Raw genomic sequence first — 8,240 nt, 5'->3', positions numbered from 1 at the left:
GCAAAATATCTCCTAAATTCCAGCTAAGCTTGACCGAAATTAGAGGCTGAAAATACAAGAAAAGAAAAGGAAATTTTGCTTGGTAAGGGTTGTGACAAGTGTCACACCATTAGAGGCCATTGACCAAGACATTGTCCAACTTTCTTATCCCCAAAATTGCACCATTCTTCCTCATTATTTCTGCTGAAGAACCGTGAGAGAGAGAGAGCAAAAACAAGAGAAAAGCTTCTCCATTTCTTCTTGAATCAAGTCACAAAGTGAGGAAACAAAGAAACTAAACCGATTAAACTTGTTCTTGAGTGACTAGTTAGTGACTTGTGGTGTGATTTTTGAAGGAGAGAGCTTGGGCTACTCTTAGTGACCTTTATTCAAGGTTTCATTGGTGATTAAGGGTAATATCCGGAAGGATATTTTGCACGATATTTTGCATTTCTAGGTGAGTGTTCCTTATTTGATTCTATGGCTTGTTGTTATCATTTGCTAATGTGTTAAGTGCTTTTAATGATTTCCAAAACGAGCTTTCTAGGCGAGTGGGTACTTTATCGCACTCGACCTAAATAATTGTGCAATTTTCAAGGATTTAATGATTGAAATGTTACTTGCGCATGAATGTAAACCTTTTGGGCTGAACTGGCCATTGCCCCTTGTTACCGGTCGTCTCGAGCCAGAAGCGGACTCGGTCGGGCGATTAGGGACTTGGGTGAACGTTTGGTATACTCGAGTATTACCCTGTAGGTTGGTGGAGACTGGCCAACGGCCAGGACGGGGGTGAATGAATGAATGAATGAACGAACGATCGAACGAGGGTTATTGATAAACGAAAAATGCAGTTTCAAATGATTGGAGGAATAAGGGGAAATGTCAGGAGAACGAATGAACGAAATAACGAATTGCTCCTTGTGAGCCGTATCCTTTTAATGAATGTGTTACTATCGCTTTCCATTGAAAATGTTTCTTGAATTATTGATACTCCATGTTTAATGTATTGGATTGATTATCTGATTATGTGTTCGGAACCTCACTGGGCTTTTAGCTCATCCCTTTAGTTTTGTTTTCCTTACAGGGGAAGGCGAGCGAGGACGTGAGCTTGAGATAGACTAGCCAATCTAGTTTTGTTTCTTTTGTTTATTTTGTAGTGGTTCTCGCCTAGTGCTTGGCACGGGCTGGGCGTATGAAGGATTGAGAACCCTTGTATATTTGATGTTTATATTCTCTTTTGGGTTGGCAATGTATATAAGTTCCGCTTTAAGTTTGGATCAATGCCCTATTTATTCTTGTGATTTATTTCAATTTTTAATTGAGGACTGTAGCGAACGACTGAGTCCCGGCGAGAGCTGGGCAGGCGGCCCGCCGAACCCTCTGGTACGCCTTAGGGGGAGGTGGGGTCGTCACAAATGGTATCAGAGCTTAGGCTTCAGATCTCTGTAGTGTATCCTAGATTAAAGATTAGGATACCGGACTGTGGGATTTGATTGGACTTGAAAGTTAAGCGATTGAGGGATAAAACTTATAGCTGCTTCGCGTGGTTTCTACGTGGAGTGACCCTGGACTAAGTGGTGAAAAGTATGAGGGACTAAGTGAAGCTATGAATTGCGAATGTTATAGGCCTTAAATCTTTCTCATGGTATCTGAAGACCATAGATAGGTATGTCAGGTTGGAATTCCGATTGTAGATAGTTTACTCTTGAGACTGCAGCTCGAGATGTGAATTATCTTATTTCGGATTCTCGTGCCTGAGTACTTTATAGTTGAGGTGCTGCTAAATACTTGAGACTTGTATTTTGGGAACATGAACAGGCTTTGTCTGACTAGAATGAGCACAAGAGGTCAGGGACATCTAGTTTGGATAGTAAGTGACGTGAGAGACCAGACGGGCTGATACTGGGGCGACTTCACCTTTTCCTTTTGATTTACCAGTATATTGTTACTACATGACGTTAGTATACCTGTATGTACATGGTTATCTGTCCAACTTGATATGTATTTGTGTATTTGCTTATCCGTCTTCTTGGTATGGCGTGTTATGTGGGTATATGTTTATTTGAATATTTGGTGCCCTCAATAGTTACTTTAGTAACCTTATCGTGTTCATTTACTAAATTACCTTTTTGGGGGAAAAGAAAAGAGAGGGAAAACATATATATGGACGGGAGACGTAGCCGTGGACGTAGACGTGGCCGTGGGAATGAACGAGCTCAAGAGCCAAGAGAGGAAAGAGAAACAACAGCTGCACAAGAGCAAGGAACGAGGGTTGAAGCCGAAGACCAAATGGCAACGGTAATGCAACAAATGACAGATATCTTGGCAAGACTGGTGGATCAACAAGGCCAAATGGCCGTGAATCAACCCCGGAACCCTGAAATCGGAGAAGATAAGGCTCTTGAGAGGTTTCAGAAATTTACTCCTCCGAAATTCCTTGGAGGATCTGATCCGGATATAGCCGAACAATGGTTAGAGGCCATGATTAATATTTTCATCGTCTTGAACTACACCGAGCAAAGACAAGTAACATTTGCGGTGTTCCAATTTGAAGGATCGGCCCGAGCGTGGTGGAAAGTTATTAAAGCAAAATGGGAAAGAGAACAGACCGTATGGACATGGACGAATTTCATAAGGGAATTTAACGAGAAATACCTCCCTCCTTTAGTTCAAGAGAGGAGAGAGGAAGAGTTTATTGGACTACGCCAGGGAACGTTAAGTGTGGCCGAATATGAAACGAAATTTACGAAACTATCCAAGTTTGCTTCTGAATTGGTGGCCACAGAACGGCGAAGAGTAAGACGGTTTATACAAGGATTAAATTTGGAACTCCAAGAAGCATTAGCGGCAGTACAAGTGAATACGTTTACGGAGGCCCTTGAGAAAGCTCAAAGAATCGAGACTGCAAAGGCACAGATAAAAGCTTCCCAGACCCAGAAAAGGAGTGCATCGAGTAGTGTAGTGGAGGAATTAAGTGAAGCGAGAGTCCCTTCCAAACTGCAAAAAGTGAACTTTTTGTCCCACCCACCATGGACATTAGGGGCGATAGGTGAAGGATCTACAAAAGAAAGCCAAATCAGATTTGGGAAAAGTTTTCAAGAAAGCCAAAAGATGGCTTCTCACGTGGTCTGTGGGTACTGTGGAAAGGCAAATCATGTCGAAAGCGATTGTTGGAAAAAGGGGCGGAAATGTTTAATCTGCGGAAGTGGCGATCATCAAGTTAGCAACTGTCCGAGGAGACAATCACGTGAAAGCAATACTCTGCACCTGGATGGAGCTAAATCACAAGTGAATGAAGGAGGGAAACGAACTAGCGGACCGGCAAAGGTTTATGCTTTAGACAACCGACAAGTTCCGGACTCGTCTGAGGCAACTGAAGGTAAAATTTCGAGGACGAAATTTTTTTAAGGGGGAGAGAATGTGAGGATTCGTAAATTTCTTGTATTTTTCTCAAAAATACTCTTTTATTTGAAAATTAGTATTTATCAAAGGCCACTACCCAAATATTTCACACTAAGAGTAAATAGACCTAGAAAATAGGGTTTTTCGCTTCGGTTTTAAGTTTGGAGCAAAATTAGGGTTTTCGCGATTTTTCGCCGGATGAATTTTCGGTACAGAGTAAGAATTAATTTGGGGATTAAAAATGACTTTTAAGTGAGAAATAATATGTTACTAGTGGCAATGATATAAGGTTAGTGAATGGGAAGAAAAAACCGTAGTACGTGAGTTTTTAAGAAAAACGGCGCGATCCGGCGGGTCCCGCGCACTACCGGTTGAACGCACCACTTGACCACCACTTTCTTACCATACAAGCTTATTGATATTTGAGCAAAATATCTCCTAAATTCCAGCTAAGCTTGACCGAAATTAGAGGCTGAAAATACAAGAAAAGAAAAGGAAATTTTGCTTGGTAAGGGTTGTGACAAGTGTCACACCATTAGAGGCCATTGACCAAGACATTGTCCAACTTTCTTATCCCCAAAATTGCACCATTCTTCCTCATTATTTCTGCTGAAGAACCGTGAGAGAGAGAGAGCAAAAACAAGAGAAAAGCTTCTCCATTTCTTCTTGAATCAAGTCACAAAGTGAGGAAACAAAGAAACTAAACCGATTAAACTTGTTCTTGAGTGACTAGTTAGTGACTTGTGGTGTGATTTTTGAAGGAGAGAGCTTGGGCTACTCTTAGTGACCTTTATTCAAGGTTTCATTGGTGATTAAGGGTAATATCCGGAAGGATATTTTGCACGATATTTTGCATTTCTAGGTGAGTGTTCCTTATTTGATTCTATGGCTTGTTGTTATCATTTGCTAATGTGTTAAGTGCTTTTAATGATTTCCAAAACGAGCTTTCTAGGCGAGTGGGTACTTTATCGCACTCGACCTAAATAATTGTGCAATTTTCAAGGATTTAATGATTGAAATGTTACTTGCGCATGAATGTAAGCCTTTTGGGCTGAACTGGCCATTGCCCCTTGTTACCGGTCGTCTCGAGCCAGAAGCGGACTCGGTCGGGCGATTAGGGACTTGGGTGAACGTTTGGTATACTCGAGTATTACCCTGTAGGTTGGTGGAGACTGGCCAACGGCCAGGACGGGGGTGAATGAATGAATGAATGAACGAACGATCGAACGAGGGTTATTGATAAACGAAAAATGCAGTTTCAAATGATTGGAGGAATAAGGGGAAATGTCAGGAGAACGAATGAACGAAATAACGAATTGCTCCTTGTGAGCCGTATCCTTTTAATGAATGTGTTACTATCGCTTTCCATTGAAAATGTTTCTTGAATTATTGATACTCCATGTTTAATGTATTGGATTGATTATCTGATTATGTGTTCGGAACCTCACTGGGCTTTTAGCTCATCCCTTTAGTTTTGTTTTCCTTACAGGGGAAGGCGAGCGAGGACGTGAGCTTGAGATAGACTAGCCAATCTAGTTTTGTTTCTTTTGTTTATTTTGTAGTGGTTCTCGCCTAGTGCTTGGCACGGGCTGGGCGTATGAAGGATTGAGAACCCTTGTATATTTGATGTTTATATTCTCTTTTGGGTTGGCAATGTATATAAGTTCCGCTTTAAGTTTGGATCAATGCCCTATTTATTCTTGTGATTTATTTCAATTTTTAATTGAGGACTGTAGCGAACGACTGAGTCCCGGCGAGAGCTGGGCAGGCGGCCCGCCGAACCCTCTGGTACGCCTTAGGGGGAGGTGGGGTCGTCACACCTGCCTTGATAATCAGTCGGTCAGTGGGATAGCACCCTAGCCTGCCTTGATAATCTTTCAAAAAGAAATCAAATTTGATTTATCAATAAACAAGAAATTAAATTTGATATTCCAAGAAACGAGAATTTGAACTTGATTTTTGATTTTTGACTTTTTGAATTTTTTTTGAATTTTTTTTTGAATTTTTGATTTTTGATCTTTTGATTTTTTGGGATTTTTTATTGAGAGAATCTTTTCAAAAATAATTTGCCCCAGTGTCGGGGTTTTCTTTCTTCTTTCTTCTCTTTTCCAGTATCGGTCTTCCACATCGCTTGATGCTTTTTCATTGATTTCAGCCATGAATACCTGCACAGGGGGCTTACCAAAAATACAACATGCACTTAACTTCCTTATCTTATTTTTTTTTAAAATTGATGCACCTACTACTTATGTAAAGAGCAGCATGATTGATTCCAAAAATATCTCACTTGACTCTTTGACAAAAATTCTCAAATGTACTACAAAAATTTGCCCCAGTGGGGGCTTATTTTGCTAGATCTCACAAATAAAAATTTGCCCCAGTGTGGGCTTATTTTACAAAATCTCACAAATAAAAAATTGCCCCTGTGTGGGCCCATTCGATTGCAAAAATTTTGTTCAGATGACTCTCCATTCATTTGAATCATCTGAACAAAGTAAGATACTATGTTTCCTAAAATCTAAGAAATAATCACATGCCAACATATAATGTGAAGAAAATTAAAAGTCTTGTTTAAACTCATACAGAAAATTTCATGATGAATTTCTCAAAATAATACCAAATTACAGAAGATTCCCTCCTCACTTTAGTATCGATGTTTAGGGTAATGGGTCACCACTTCTTGTTAGCCCATCTTTCAGGACCAATCAAGTGAGTGTTTATTTCTGATTTTGAAGCGGCTAAGGAAAATGAGAGGTCAAGATGTGTTTTATTCTTGTGTTCAAATTGTATCTAACCCATTCAATATCACATTTTAGTGAAAGCAAATAGTTTGTCACCCTTATTTTTTAAGAAAACTTAGTCAACATATAAGTTTTATAAGCTTGTAACATATGGGTAGAAATGATAGCTAAACATGCGGAAACAGGTCATAGCCTTATGATCACGAATGATTGATGGATTCCTTAGAAGCATGATCTTTATTTTGAGTTGTCATGAAGGAATAAGTCAACGATGGACTTTATGGGCTTGCAATGTGACTTGAAAACGATAGTTAAAGAAATAATTTTCAAGGACATTGCACCGAAGATCGCATTTTTCTCAAAATTACCCTCATTTTGGACTCCAAGATCTTGGACTTTGTTTGACTTTTTATCATCACTCAACAGGAACTTCAGCATCGAATTTTTTCTTTCTTTGCATTTACTTTTCTTGCTTTGCTTTTTGCTTCTTTTTTTCGACCTTGCGGGTTTTCACATGGTGAGCAGTGTCAACCTCATACCTAATCAATTCAAAAATACAGCTAAAATTTTTATCATCAGAAATTTTCTTGACAGAGCCATTGCAAAGAGCTAGAAGTCAGGACTTTTGGCTTTGTAATGGGGTCTGGTGGGGTGTTTAAAGAAGTTAAGGCTTGAAAGCAGATTTCACAAGTGGTTTAAATGATCTGAGATCGCATTATTGCGCCAACCCTATTTTAGGGTTAAATCAAAACTTGTCCCAGTTTATTTTCAATTGAGTTCTTTTCTCTTTTATTTTCTTTTCTCTCTTTTCCTTTTGGCCTTCTGCCATTCTTTTGAACTTTTCAAAATTTGCCCCAGTTTATGCTTAACCGATGTCCTCTTTTCTTTCATTTTTCTTTTTCTTTTTCTTTTGTTGCTTTATCACTTTTCACCTCTTGAGACTTTTCTTTTCTTTTCAACTCAAACTTGCCCCAGTGTGGGGTTTGCGATTCTCAGGGGTTGTCAAACGAAGTATTTTATTATGAAGGCTCGAAAGGGATCACTAGGGGTAGAATGTTTGATTGGAAAAGAAGAGGGCCTGACTTTTTATTCCGTTCCTTACAATAACTCTAAAAGGAAACATTCATTAATGCGAAATTTCTTGCATGTATCTGAATTAATTGATTGAGGAAGACTCCTGTTCATCCATATCTGTGAAACATAGGTGATCCGCCGGACAAAATTCTTCCTTTTTCTTTTCTCTCTTTTCAAAATTGAATCCCAAATAGAATCAAATTTCCCCAATTTATGATTCTCTCTCTTTTTTTTTTTATTTTAGCATTTTTGCCTTTTCTCTTTTTCTGGCAAAAATTTCCCAATCTCCTTTTCCAATGTGGGGTGCGATCATCGGTGCTTTTGAAAAGAACCACCCATTTTAGCTCAAATGAGGATGCAAGGGCTAAACAGTGTTTAGGTTGTAGAAATGATGGCCAAAGCATCATTCTTACGCCTCATGACAACCAAAATAACGAATTACTCATTGAGAATCCACTCCCTTTTGATATTTAAAAATTTTTCAATGTAGGGTAGTGATCATTAAGGCTCTTATTTGAAATGAAATTATTCTTTTAAAGGCTCAAATGGGAGAGCAAATGATAAAATCTGTATATGTATAGAAACGAACGGTTGATGTATCATTCCAAATTTTCAAAATAAACATGAATAATGTACATTTTTGCTTTCACTTAGATGTGAATTGAATTTGATTAGACACAGTGGACATTTTCAAGCAAAGATTGCCCCAATTTGCAATTTATCAATCAATGTGACTGATTTTTGGGGGACTAATAGAAGTGGGCAAAATATGAATTGTACAGTGCAAGAGAAAAAGGTATTGCATTGGGTCATTTGAGTGATCTCTTTAAATTCTGAGCACTCTTATTGTATGGCTTGGATCACCAATCTAATGTACGTAAGGATTTTAGCATACACTTGTGAATTTTCAGGCTAGAGGTTGAAAAGAATCTCGATTTAGTCTTATTTCTTAAAATTCATCATGAAATCCCTCAAATAGCCAATAAAGAATGAAATATACATGATTATATACAAAACAATAATTGTCTGAATGAAAGCCTTTAT

General features: G+C 38.7%; 2 long non-coding RNA genes across 2 annotated transcripts; both read left to right on the top strand.

Moving 5' to 3' along the window:
- The first annotated feature begins 202 nt into the window (after positions 1–202).
- Positions 203–1,260, top strand: LOC140010990 (uncharacterized). The gene is made up of 2 exons (XR_011818192.1): positions 203–436; positions 1,064–1,260. It is a non-coding gene; the product is annotated as an uncharacterized lncRNA (long non-coding RNA).
- A 2,753-nt stretch (positions 1,261–4,013) lies between these two features.
- Positions 4,014–5,067, top strand: LOC140010989 (uncharacterized). The gene is made up of 2 exons (XR_011818191.1): positions 4,014–4,243; positions 4,871–5,067. It is a non-coding gene; the product is annotated as an uncharacterized lncRNA (long non-coding RNA).
- Positions 5,068–8,240: the final 3,173 nt, after the last annotated feature.

The sequence above is a fragment of the Coffea arabica genome, chromosome 7e, assembly GCF_036785885.1.
Source record: "Coffea arabica cultivar ET-39 chromosome 7e, Coffea Arabica ET-39 HiFi, whole genome shotgun sequence".
Taxonomy (NCBI): Eukaryota; Viridiplantae; Streptophyta; class Magnoliopsida; order Gentianales; family Rubiaceae; genus Coffea; species Coffea arabica.
This window is presented reverse-complemented; position numbering and strand designations above follow the sequence as displayed.